Below are 14,344 nucleotides of genomic sequence, written 5' to 3'. Positions count from 1 at the left end.
CCCTACAGTTAGGAAACAGTATTGTCCTCTACTACTGTCTACGTGCATTTGTTGACAGCCCTGAACACTGTAGGAGGAGCTCACATGCAGGTGTTCTGCTTGCGTCGTGTGTGAAATGTCTTCATCCCAGGTACAGTGGCATATATTTCAGCATGTCATATGAATATAATTTCATGGGTTTTATTTTTTTTTCTAACCACAAATGATCGCGATGATCACGTTTACAAGCCAGTGTCATTATAGTAGCCTAGTCTATTGGTTGCCGTTTTACTGAATCTATATGATACTTCAATGCAATGTTTGAGTGGTAGATAATAACCATATATCGTCAATATTATAATATCAAGCTACCATAAATAAATCTGCAAATTTTACAAATCGATTTGCATTATAGCTTGAGGCAAGACAAATAATCATTACCTGATTCATGAAGATAAACGGAGGATAAGATAGCTTCCGTAACATAGTCAGGCAGACAAAAAAACACCCCAGACTACGGGGTGTCATTGGTTGTTGCGTTAAATGTTACCCAGATACAATAGTGCTATTTTCTGATTGGCTAACAACACCAGACGAACAACACCTGAGGAGACGCGCTTGAATTCATGCCTGTTCCACAGTGAGAGCGGCGCGGGCAGAGTTTTGGGCGCTGCGGCATATTAAATATATTATAAATAGTTTTTCAGCGTGAGAAATACAATGTGTGGCGGGAGAGCGTGACAAAAGACCGAAATGAGTGACTGTCACGCTCAATGCGTGACACTTGACAGCCCTGCGATTTTAAGGAAGTGGGGGTGGTGGTGGAAGTGACGTATATGCCGTAAAGCAGTCGAGTTTTGTAGTTCTCTTTGTTCGCCGGTTACTACCCGAAACCCGAAGTTTAAAAGTACGATTAAAAACGCTACAGACCCCGTCAGGCTATGGCAGACGTGTCATTCAACCTATTGTAAGTCGATGTACCATCACAAGAGACTTGGAAATATATTATGAAGGTTGAAAAGTTACCTGGTGTTACTTTAAAACAGCACATTTTTGATAAGGGATTAGACAAAGGATGAGATTGGTGATCCAAACATTATGAGATGACGTCATAATCAAAACATAACCTGCAACACCTTATCTCATTTTTGTTGACTTTGGCTGCTGTAAGTGTGTTTTTAAGACACATTTGTTGTGGAAGAAACAAAGAAAAACTAATGTTAAAGTCAACGGTCAAGAGTCCAACTAAAGCAAACACTGATCTCCATAATGGTACGTCAAATTAAACAAAACAACATCTAAACCTCTGTTAATTCTCAATAGGAATTTCTAAAGATGTATGGAAAAAAAAGTAAATCTGGTTTGTAATAAGTGAAGCTAGTAATGCTATTTTTTGGAGTTGTTTATTCCTCTGCTGAGATCTTGAGAGATTTCATGTCTTCTGTGGCTGGAAGTCAGGTGTAGTTTGTGTTTTGCTTTTTTCTGTTCTTCTTGTTCCCCTGTCCTTCAGTGATTCTGCTTGTTAACATCAGGTGTTCATCACTAATACTCAATCTAATTAATCTCTGAATTAAACTTCAACACTGCTTCAGTGTTACTCAACACTCTGTAGTGTGGACACACAAGTGTTCATTTAAAACTATAGATTTTGCAGTGGGGTTAAATGCGTTAAATGTGTCAAATAAAAAAGAAAAAACAGAGTGAAGAGTAATTTAACGGTAATCAACTGTAAATTAATTTATGGCACAAAACTGTAGAAAAACAGCAATTTACTGGCAACCACAGCTGCCAGTAAATTACCGTAAAATCAAGGAAAAACAGTAATGTACTGTAAAACGTAACAGTCAGATTTACTAAACGAAAGAAGTTAATTCCACTGAAATATTAGTGAAAGTTTATAGAAAAAAGTTATGCAAAGTCAATAACTGATAAGGAGAGTAAATATTAAAGTGAAGTGTTTTATGTGTTTTTGCACAAGATGACAGGAGAGATCTGTTAGTTTAATTAATTCTTTTTGTGGGTCACCATTGTGGTAAATGTATCATGCCAATTTCATAATAAGTTCAAAGTACTCCAGGAGGATAAATATATCATGCCAATTTCATAATAAGTTCAAAGTACTCCAGGAGGATAGCCCATAAATTCAGCGACAGCAGAGATAAGCGGAGCCTATGGCAGTGGATACAGACAATTACGGACTATAAGCCTCCACCGCGGACCTGTGACAGTAAAATCTCTCTGCTGAACGAGGTGAACGCCTTCTTCGCTCGCTTTGAAAAACAAAACAGTTCCACTGCACAGAAGATTCCACTTTCTCCCGGCGACCAGATGATGATGCTGACCACAGACAGCATGAGGAGATCATTCAGAAGGATCAATGCACGCAAAGCTCCAGGTAATGACAACATTCCTGGGCGGGTACTCAGAGACTGTGCAGCAGAACTCACGGATGTCTTCACAGACATTTTTAACATCTCATTAAGTCAGGCTGTTGTCCCTACATGCTTCAAAGCTACCACCATCATTCCAGTTCCCAAGAAGCCGTTTCCACCCTACTTTAATGACTACCGACCAGTTGCACTTACTCCTATTATTATGAAGTGCTTCGAACGGCTAGTCATGCATCATATTAAGTCTGCTCTCCCCCCTTCCAGTTTGCATATCGGTCAAATCGCTCGACCGATGATGCCATCACAACTGTTGTCCACTCAGCACTTACTCATCTAGACAAAAAGGTGTGTCAGAATGTTGTTCCTGGACTTCAGTTCTGCATTTAACACTATCATCCCTCAACAGCTTATTCACAAACTGGTCCACATCGTCACACAATTCCAACCTCCTTATTAAGTTTGCGGATGACACGACTGTGGTGGGTCTCATTAGCAACAAAGATGAGAAAAACTACAGGAGCGAAGTGAGCCGCCTGGCTAGGTGGTGCAGTGATAACAATCTCTCCCTGAACGTGGACAAGACGAAGGAGATTGTAGTTGACTTCCGGAGAGTGCCCACTCAGCATGTTTGTTATTACATAGTTTTTTTTTTCACACTTATTCTGTATAGTGAATAATTGACTAGGTTTTGAGACTTAAACGGCTTAACTCTCACACAGTTTGCACATTGCTTGTGCACATTGCTTGCTTAACTCGCCTTCATGGTTTAAAATGGAAACATTTCCAATATTGCGAAGTGATGTTTTTTCACCAATTGTAACGGTTCACATTTCCTGTGATAATAAAATTAAATATTAAATAAATGAGTAAATAAAGTGAAAGTGAAAGAAGTAAATTAAGGATCAAGTAAATTAATATAAGAGGCGCCTATGTACACGCAGATGGCTTGGAAGACGTGGCTAAGCAACAGTTTGCTAAATTGCAGATAGTTTGATAGCAACATAACTTAAAGATCTCCCTCTTTTTATTTTTATTCTCGCTGCATTAAAGATGAAATGGTTCTCACAGACGCAGTGAGGAAAAACACTGAGTTTAGGGCAATCGGTTCGTAGCTCTGCTTCAACTGTGTGATACCCTCATAAGGGGCGACCAAAACTGACATGTCAGAAATTAATTTGACTGTCCGATTGCTGGTCGGGAGACAAATGAAGCACGACAAAGCTGAAAATCATCCCGAATCTAAAAAGAGTAGCGCGAGTCAGAATTTGGCTCAACATCGGACAAAAATAGCACAGTGTATGCCCAACTTTAGTTTCCTCTGTCTTTGTTCCATGTTGTCAGTGTAAAATTTAGTTGTGTCATATTTCTCCTGAGTTTCTCCTATGTGTTCCATAGTGGATTTATTATTAAAAACAGTTTCTATTTATTCTCCATCGTTGTGCGATCACTCCAGTCATAGAGCATGACAGTAGAGTCATAAAGGAGGTATTAAATAAACAACATTTGTTAATGATGAGCACTCTTTCTGGGCAGAATGAGTCATTCCAACAGATGGATCTCTTCTAACATTCATGTTATTTTACATTAGGTTTACAGTCAATGTCAAATTTACCAAGAACTATGACATGGGCTAATATTTGTGCCACTGCCCATTCAAGAAATGTTGGATTTTTCCAACATAATTCATGTTTAACTGCTTATCAGATGACTAATAAAAACTGGCCGATAGCTAAAAGAAACAATGTGACTTATCAGGCTTTTATGTTCAACAGTACAACACAATACAATGCATCTCGAAAGTAATGCTTTTTACAATCGAAGTCTATGAGACAAATGTTTAAAACAGAAATATGAAGATTGTATTTTTTGTTTAAGCACTTAAGTTGTTTAAATCATCCTTTTGAGGAGGGAGTATAATGTTCTAGGTGAATCAATGTCTGAGTTCTGACGTAATGCATACAGCTGGAGTCTTGTTTTGCTTAATTAAAAGGTGCTTTATTACATCATGTCCCGTCTTGATATCCTTGCATATTCATGACATAGTCATCCCATTAATAAATGGGATATAACTTTTCTATGAAATTATAACCATTCCATCACACCAGTTTCATGCGAACACATACATATAAAATGTTTAGGCATTGTGGTACTTACTGTTTTATTTAAACACTTTAATGTAACCTCTTCATGCTGTGTGTTTGCCACATGCACTTTTAGAGTGTTTTTATAAACAAATTATTTTGCTAAGATAATGCAAAAAATATATATTTTCTGAGATGAAATTGTATATTGATTATACTTTTCAGGGGAATCAGCCTACAAATGGCTTAAGCTGGAATAGGAGAAAGGGTTTTACCAACTAAAAACTTGCACACTTCACCCTCACCAAAGTCAACACAAAAGCAGAATTTACCTCATTTCCTCTCTTAACACATTTGTGTTCTTATTGTAAGTCAGTCCTCCTAGCAGAATTATTTGCATCCTTGGTAAACATATGAACAAGGCAACAAAGAAGCCTGTGAAAATAGATCTCTATTGTTAGTCCTTTTTTTAATTGAAAGAAAATTATTTCATTGAAGTAAAACTGTTGTGAATCACCAGAGGCAGAGAGATCCATTTGCAGCATAAAAGTTTATTGACAGAATGGTCAGACAGGCAAGGGTCGATAACAGCAAACACAGCACTGAAGAAGAGGCAAATTCAAAGTCGAGTACCAGGCTGAATGGTCAGGGCAGGCAGAGAATTAGCAGAGTCCAATAACCAGGCAGAGGTGACGTAGGCAGGCAGCAGGCAAGGAAGGTCTAGACGGAAGGGGTCGAGAATCGGTTAGGCAGTCAACAGGTATAATGCTCAGTAGTGTTTCACAAAGAGCTAGACAAAACTTCGCAATGAGAGCTGTGCGAAGTGGGTATAAATAGCCTGATAGATAGGCTGCAGCTGAGCACAGTGATTGAATCATTAGAGAGGCTTGTGGGGAATGTAGTGAAAGAGAGAGTGAATATTCGGGCGAGGGCGACCTCTGCTGGCCAAAGAAAGGAGTTGCAGAGGCCGGGCTTGTGACAAAAACAACTAATTATTAAATAAATATAGATCATTTGCCAAGATAACAGCTCTGAGTTGTCTCTTATAATGCCTGATGTGTTTGGAGAACACCTGACAAGAGATCAGAGACCATTCCTTGAAATACAAAATATTTCCAGATCCATGTTGATACACTCTCCTCTTCAGTTTTCAATACGATTCAGGTCAAGGGACGGGGATGGCCATGGCAGAACCTTAGTTTTGTGCTCAGCGACCCATTTTCCTTTTTTAATTTTATGTTTGTTTTGGATCATTGTCCTGATGGAAGATCTAACTTCTCGGTTACGTATGTAACCCTCGTTCCCTGAGTTACGTCGTGGCGACGAATGGGGTTTCACTTAGAAAGCCTATCAACATCGAGTGTTACAAAACGAGCCAATGGCAAAGAAATGCCATGGGTCTTCGGAATTTGCTTAGCGTAACCCCGCCCCACCTCGTGGGTATATAAGGAAGTACGCTGGCAACATGCAGATATGTTCTTCGCTGAGGAGCCCAGACTGAACTCAGGCGTTTTCAGCGGTATAGCGGAAGTGGCAGGGAGACGTAAAGTCTCCGTTCCCTACTCAGGGAAAGAGATTTACATATGTAACCGAGACGTTCCCTTTCGTAGTCACTACGAGTTACATCGTGACGACGAATGGGGTTCCCAGTCTAATCACGCCACCTTCTCGGCTGTCTTCCAGTGCCCTGCGTAAGTCTGAGCTCCCTGTCATGAGACTAGCACGGTCGAAGGACTCCCACTTAACACAGGAATACCAAGGTACACTGGGAAGCATATCTCAGTGGAAATATGCAACTATTGTCTGCCCGAATGGGGGACTTACAGAATACACATATGACCCGCGAGCAGGCTGCATATGGAGGAACAATCCATATGCCCGCAGGGTGGAATGTTTCAACCCCAGGGGTGGCAAGGTGGCTTGCCAATGGAAAGAAACATGCTCAGACAGGCTTACAGTGGAAATACACATGTGGGGGTCACCCAGAGGGGGAACCATGCACATGGTGGCACCTAGCCAATGCGAAAGCTGCCTGAGACATAACCCTGGCGTTGACGTCAACAGTGCTGGAGGAACTCAGGGCTTGTCGGGGAAGCTCAGCTGTGGAATATCGCACGTATCCAGTCCGTGGAGTGGAATGGCAAGCAAGTGAAGACACCTGAGCAGATCCTAGTACCGGCTGGTTAAAGCGAGTACGTGAGAGGACACTGGCTCCACTCGGAATTTGTAGAATCTGGCGAATGTGTTGGGTGTCGCCCAGCCTGCAGCTCTGCAGATGTCTGTTAGCGAGGCGCCATGCGCTAGAGCCCAAGAGGAAGCCCCAATCCAGGTGGAGTGAGCTTTTACACCAAGGGGGCATGGTCAACCTTGCTGATGGGATGCCAAAGCAATGGTGTCAACTATCCAGTGAGACAACCTTTGCTTGGAGAGAGCCTTTCCCTTCAGCTTCCCACCATAACAGACAAAGAGATGGTCTGAGGTCCTGAAACAGTGTTCTGTCTACGTAGTCACGGAGGGCGCGTACCAGACAGAGCAGTGCCACGGCTGGGTCTGCCTCCTCCAGGGGCAGTGCTTGGAGGTTCACCACCTGATCTCGAAAGGGAGTGGTGGGAACCTTGGGCACATATCCAGGCCGGGGTCTCAGGATCACGTGAGAGTAGGCCGGCCCGAATTCCTGGCAGGCTTCATCAACGGAAAATGCATGCAGGTCCCCTAACCTCTTAATGGAGGCCAATGCAACCAGGAGCGCTATTTTAATTGACAGAAACTTAAGCTCCACTGATTGCAGAGGCTCAAAGGGAACACTCTGCAGGGCAGTTTAAACCACTGTGATGTCCCAAGAGGGAATGAGACGAGGGCGAGGAGGATTGAGTCTCTGGCATAGCGTCCTGGTATGCGGGAATGATCATTAACCGCGTCCTGCCAGAGGAGGCCAGGGAATGACCAGCGTTCCACGGGGGCGTGCTCCGGCAGGGGTCTTGTGACAGGGAGTGGAGAACAAAAGATTCTCCCCCGGCCCTCCACTCAGCAGGGAATGTGCACTCACTGGAACTCGCCATCACACCAAAACCTGGAGAGAAGCTTGTCTCGAAGAGAGTGGAGATGAAGTCGATCTCCGGATGGCTTGTGGAGTGAAGTGATACACTTGGCTCTGAAGCGAAAACATATCCGCATGTTGTCAGTGTACTTCATTATATACCCACGAGGTGGGGCAGAGTTAAGCTATGCAAATTCCGCAGACCCATGGTATTTCTTTGCTATCGGCTCGTTTTGTAATACTCGGAGTTGATATGCTTTCTAAGCGAAACCCCATTCGTTGTCAAGACGTAACTCGTAGTGACTACGAAAGGAATCATGGCTCATTAAAAGATTTCTAGCAGAGGTTGTCAGGTTTATATATTAATATTAAACTATTTTAACAGGGAAACCAGACTGAGACCGAGATCTTTTCAGCTGAGCCCTGTGAAACATGTATACATATACAATATCACACAATAAAAAATACATACACAGTGAAGACATCCAAATCAACAAAAACAATTACAAACACATAAGACATCATATATGACGCAGCAGACTCAAGGGGATCCATTCGCACCATTTATTAGAGTAGTCAAACAGGCAGGAATCAACAACAGCAAACAGGGCAACGGAGACAAGGCAGAGACAAACCAAGCAATGGTCGGGGCAGGCGGCGAGAAGCAAGGTCCAGTAACAATCCAAGTCGAGGTAGACAGAGAACGATCAGAAACAGGGTACACAGTCCAAGATCAAGGCAATAAATAATCCACAGGGAGAACCGCTCAGAACGACAGCCAAGGACAGTCAAGACTTCGCACTGGTGTGGTGCGTGGAATTGGTTTATATGTGTGTGTGAATGAGATGCAGGTGTGTGTAATCAGTGCAATGCAGGTGTATGGTGTTTGGTGTAATCAGTCAAGGGAGGTGCATGATGTAGTCCGTGATAACCCAGGGAGTGCATGGGTAATCGTGACAATATAAATCCTTCAATACATTTTTAAATTGGGCCAGCGACACAAGATTGTTTATCTGAAGTTTGATCTGCAATTTATTCCATATATAGGGGGCAAAATAACAAATGCAGACCTACCCAGCTCTGTTAAGATTGATGGGGTCTTTAATGTAATCCACCTTTGGGAACTTGTTAAAATATTTGTATGTCTAATAGAAAGCAAAGAAGATATGTAAGGAGTTAATTTTAAAAGAAGAGCTTTGTAAATAAAAAGGAGAGCATGTTCCTCACGTCTCACAGCAAGAGAGGTCCATCCCACATGTTGGTATAAAATACAGTGATGAGTTTTATAATTATCACCAGTGATAAACCTAATTGCACAATGATATATAGCATCCAGAGGTTTTAATGTGGCAGTTGAAGCATGCATATAAATGATGTCACCATAATCTAGAACAGACATAAAAGTGGCCTGAATAATTAGTCTTCTATGAGAAGATGACAAACAAGCCCTGTTTCTATAAAGGAACCCCATTTTGATTTTTAGCTTATTACTAAGTTCAGTAGTATGCTTTTTAAAAGAAAGCCTATCATCTACACCTAGATATTTATATTCGGAGACCTGTTCAATTGGAGTACCATCCAGGCCACTACGTACAAGTACCCCCCCCCCCCCCACCTTGATAATTGACATTAAAATGCACTATACAAACTTAAATGGTTGTTATTCAAGAATGCTTTGGAATATAGACCTAAGTTTGATCTTGTTTTAAAGAAAACAATCAGCAGATTATTACTGAAGTGAAAGCACTTCAAAAAATGAAAATATGAAAAAGTTATGGAAGTTACAATTTACAGTAAATCAAATATACTTTATTAATATATTTTTTTATATAAAAATATTTTACAAAATATTTTTCAATATAAAATACTATTCAATTAACTCTATATATCTAACCAAGTTGTGTTCAAAATTTAAAGTTGATATCACATAAAATTTAAGTTCCCATGAGATTTTGTTTAGGGGTTATACCAAAAATAGCCACCGGGTGCCATTGAATTCCATTGAATTTAATTGTATGCATTCTGCCATAACAAATTAATAAATTTCTATCCAAGTATCACTTCTGTCACTAAATATGGAACCTTGAGACTCAGACCTTTCTGACAATATGTGTTTTGTCCAGATTTGAAAAGGTTTTGATAATAAATTATGAAAGATGATGCCCAAAAGGGGAGGGGCCTAATAAAAAAAATACCGTTTCTATGGTAACGCAACATCCAATTTCAAAACGAGTTTCACAGGATGAATTCTGAGTTCGTAAGCTTTCAAATGATACCTAATTTATGATAACTACTAAAATATGTGATATAATAATAAAAAAAATTATATATATATATATATATATATACATGTCCTTCTCAAAAAATTAGCATATTGTGATAAAGTTCATTATTTTCCATAATGTAATGATAAAAATTAAACTTTCATATATTTTAGATTCATTGCACACCAACTGAAATATTTCCGGCCTTTTATTGTTTTAATACTGATGATTTTGGCATACAGTTCATGAAAACCCAAATTTCCTATCTCAAAAAATTAGCATATCATGAAAAGGGTCTCTAAATGAGCTATTAACCTAACCATCTAAATCAACTAATTAACTCTAAACATCTGCAAAAGATTCCTGAGGGTTTTAAAAACTCCCAGCCTGTTTCATTACTCAAAACCGCAATCATGGGTAAGACTGCCGACCTGACTGCTGTCCAGAGGGCCATCATTGACACCCTCAAGCAAGAGGGTAAGACACAGAAATAAATTTCTGAACAAATAGGCTGTTCCCAGAGTGCTGTATCAAGGCACCTCAGTGGGAAGTCTGTGGGAAGGAAAAAGTGTGGCAAAAAACGCTGCACAACGAGAAGAGGTGACCGGAAACCTGAGGAAGATTGTGGAGAAGGACCGATTCCAGACCTTGGGGGACCTGCAGGTTAATTAGTTGATTCAGATGATTAGGTTAATAGCTCGTTTAGAGACCCTTTTCATGATACGCTAATTTTTTGAGATAGGAATTTTGGGTTTTCATGAGCTGTATGCCACAATCATCAGTATTAAAACAATGAAAGACCTGAAATATTTCAGTTGGTGTGCAATGAATCTAAAATATATGAAAGTTTAATTTTTGTGAAGAAAAAGTGAAGAAAATCTGTGCCACGAGTCACAACATTGTTTGTTTTACTTTTAGTTTCCTTTTTGCGTGAATGGGTGGAGTATTTCAATTAATGTAAATTACGGAAGGAAGTTGAATATATGGAAGTGTGTTCCTTATTGAAAATTGAACTTTTGACATTTTGATTTGACCGTTTTGAAAATGCTTGTGAATTGTTGAACAATTGAAGTGAAAAAACAAACAAACTCTGAAACCTTGTGACTGTAAATTTTATTTTTGATGTAAATTTGGTGAAACAATGAAATTGTCTGAATTAACCTTGTAAAGTTGTTTGCTTGTAAAAAAAAAAAAGAAAACCGGAAGTTTTTTTTGTAAACTTTGAACGCTTATTGAATAATTAGAGTGTTATCTCTAAGGTGTCACAGTAATTGAAGGTGACCTACTTTGAATGCTTATAGTTTTTGTGTGAAGATATTGATTGAACATTTGGGAAAATTTTGTATTTTGTTGTTTTGTAAAAATCTTTGGGGGACAAACACACTGACACAGATCTCATTTACTGATATATATATATATATATATATATATATATATATATATATATATATATATATATATATATATGAGCCCGTTCTCATCCTTTGGCGGCATATGTGACGCCATATGACAAAACGGCGAAATACTACGCACATGGCACCCTTTAGCGTGAATATAACACGTGAACCCAAGGCGTCATAAAGTTGACTGGCATCCTTTAGCGTGAATATGAGACGCAGACCCTACCCCACACCTAAACCTACCCATCACAGTGCGTGTTATATTGACGATAAAGGGTGCCATGTGCGTAGTATTTCGCCGTTTTGTCATATGGTGTCACATATGACGCCAAAGGATGAGAATGCGTTAATATATATATATATATATATATATATATATATATATTTTTTTTTTTTTTTTTCACCCAACATTCTTACACGCAAACAATCACAGCAATCATGGCAAATAGCCCTCCTCCCCAATCTACTTTCGTGGAAATTGAGCCTCCACCAGACATCTCAACTCCAGTATGGCCGCCTGCACTGCGACCTCGGATGCCTCTGGTACCACCTCCATGTGCTCCTGTCTTCTACCATAACCCTATTCCGCTCAGCCCTGTTCATCCTGGAACCCATGTGCATACGTCTTTTCCTGCACTGGCTGGCAGCACTCCAGTGCAAACCCTCACCTGGGCACCACAAGTGGATAACATGCAACTTTGTACTTCATCTGAAGGTGGAACTCCTTCGTCAATGGCACAGCATGACCTGCCCAGAATTTTACCAACTCCTGGAAGGGAAATACAACAAGTCACTGCTCGGGTACAAGGGAACTGGGGTGCCTTGTTTGACTTAATGACAAGACAAGAAGAGAAAGTGAAGGAACTTACCCAGGAAGTGAAAGAAACTTCTTCTCATCACAATAGGCAGATTGCTGATCTCTCATCACAATAGGCAGATTGCTGATCTTGCTGCAAAAGTGGAGGATAAAAAAAGTCAAGTTTTCACCCTGTTTACTACTACGAAGCAACAAGAGGAGTCTGAAGCAGACAAGCTGACTAAAGCAATGAAGTTAATGATCACCGGAGAACTCCAAAAGGTTGAATCTACCTTGGTGTCTGAGCTGCGTTTCATGGTTAATCAGCTCAAGTCAGAGGTTCAGCAGGACATCAAAGCTGTTCAAAATGTATTCCAAACAAGCCATGATAAGATAACTTTAAAACTCCAACAAAGTATTACACAAACTGATCAATGCCTCACCAGTTTCAAAGAATTGAAAAGTGAAGTGGAAAAAGGATTTCAAAGTGTCAAAGAAAGTGCGGATCAACAAAAGTTAAGTGTATTGATACCACCAGATCCCAGCACCATCGGTACTTCATCCCTGCCATCCGATTCTGCTCCAGTGACTCCTTCAACTTCTTCAACCCCTCTTTTAAAATATGTGTTTAAAAGTGACCATATAAAATTAACTTTCCCCACATTTGGAAGGCCTTCAGACGATGCAGACCCCCTACTGTACTTAACCAAATGTCAGGATTTTTTGTCTCTACATCCCCTGACACATGTAGACATCCTGGCTACCTTCCGTACTGTCCTATACGGAACAGCACGTGACTGGTGGGAAGTCAGACGGGCCACCAGAACCACTTGGAATGAGTTTGAGGCTGCATTTTTATCTGCTTTCCTTTCTGAGGATTATGAGGACGAACTGGCTGAACGTGTCCGTACTAGAATTCAAAGAGACACAGAATCTATTAGAGACTTTGCGTTTTCTTACAGAGCTCTTTGTAAAAAGATGGAAGGCAGATTTTACAGAGGGTGAGATTGTGAAGATGATACTCAAGAATATCAAGCCATACCTTGCCAGCCAATTGCGTAGCCGGGTGAATACTGTGGAAGAGCTGGTAAAATTAGGACATCAACTGGAAAAAGATTATGAACAACAGCTTCGTTATGATTGTGGTCGAATGGGCCCTAAACAACTATCCACATCACAAAGAACCTCCTCAAACCAACCTGCTGAGAAAATCCCAGTTCAGTGTTGGAGATGTAGAGGACAGTATAGAGGTATGTATATATATATGTAGAGTATATGTAGAGGGCAGAGATACTCCTTCAAGCTTGATCCTTCAAAAGAGTACCCCTTTCAACCAGGAAATCCAAGTGTGCCAAATGTAAGTCACCAAAAAGAGAGGAGTCAATTTAAGAAAGCCACTCAAAGCCTTTCCTTGTTAACTTCTGTTCCCCCTCTATCATCACCATTGCAAATTCAACACTTTAACAGTATTGATGAAAAGAGATTGATAAAAAAAAAAGCTGTGGACGCTGCTCATTTACCCTTGGAAGGTAAGCTACAGTTACTCCAAATCCTTGAAGGCCGCCCTCAGGTATGCACTCTCAGTACTGGACGTACTGAGGTTCTCCAACACCGCATCTATGCCACCAGCCAAGTACCCATCAAACAACAACCATACCGTTTGTGTCCCATTAAGCAACCTGCACTGGATGAGCAACTTGACGAAATGTTGAGGCAAGGAATAGTTGAAGCCTCCCACTCTGGTTGGACATCACCGGTGGTCTTATTCCCTAAAAAAGACGGCAAATTGAGATTCTGTGAGGATTACAGCAAGGTTAATTCTGTTACCGAAAGTGATGCTTACACTCTTCCCAAAATCACAGAAATATTGGAATCACTCTCTGGGGCAGCCATCTTTTCTACTATTGATCTCAACAGTGGATATTGGCAGGTGACCATGGACCCCGACAGCAAAACCAAGACAGCCTTCATCACTCCTGCAGGTCTCTTTTAATTTAATGCTATGCCGTTTGGGCTCAAAAATGCTCCCGCAACTTTTCAGAGGCTCATGGAGACTGTTCTGGGAGAACTAAGGAGAAAAATATGCTTTGTGTACATCGATGATATCATTGTGTACTCGCCTTCGATAACTCAGCATTTCCACGACCTCCAGACTGTCCTCCATAGACTAGAAACTGCTGGTCTCACCATTAACTTGAAGAAAAGTCAATTTTGTCTTCAAGAAATCACCTTCCTAGGACATGGTGTAAGTGTCAAAGGCATTTCAGCAGACCCATGTAAGACTCAAGCCATTCATGCCTACCCTGTGCCTGCGAACTTGAAGGAAGTTCAGTGTTTCTTCGGTTTAGCAGGGTGGTATCATCGGATTGTTCCGAATTTTTCTAAAATTACTGAACC

The 14,344-nt window shown here is 40.5% G+C and overlaps 1 long non-coding RNA gene across 1 annotated transcript; it reads right to left on the bottom strand.

The window, feature by feature from the left end:
• Window positions 1-12,748: 12,748 nt before the first annotated feature.
• On the bottom strand, window positions 12,749-13,190 carry LOC143706630 (uncharacterized). The gene is made up of 3 exons (XR_013193044.1): window positions 13,147-13,190; window positions 12,990-13,052; window positions 12,749-12,857 (listed from the first exon to the last, which is right to left on the bottom strand). It is a non-coding gene; the product is annotated as an uncharacterized LOC143706630 (long non-coding RNA).
• Window positions 13,191-14,344: the final 1,154 nt, after the last annotated feature.

The sequence above is a fragment of the Siphateles boraxobius genome, unplaced genomic scaffold, assembly GCF_051911475.1.
Source record: "Siphateles boraxobius isolate OS27281-9 unplaced genomic scaffold, OSU_SipBor_1 1, whole genome shotgun sequence".
NCBI lineage: Eukaryota > Metazoa > Chordata > Actinopteri > Cypriniformes > Leuciscidae > Siphateles > Siphateles boraxobius.
This window is presented reverse-complemented; position numbering and strand designations above follow the sequence as displayed.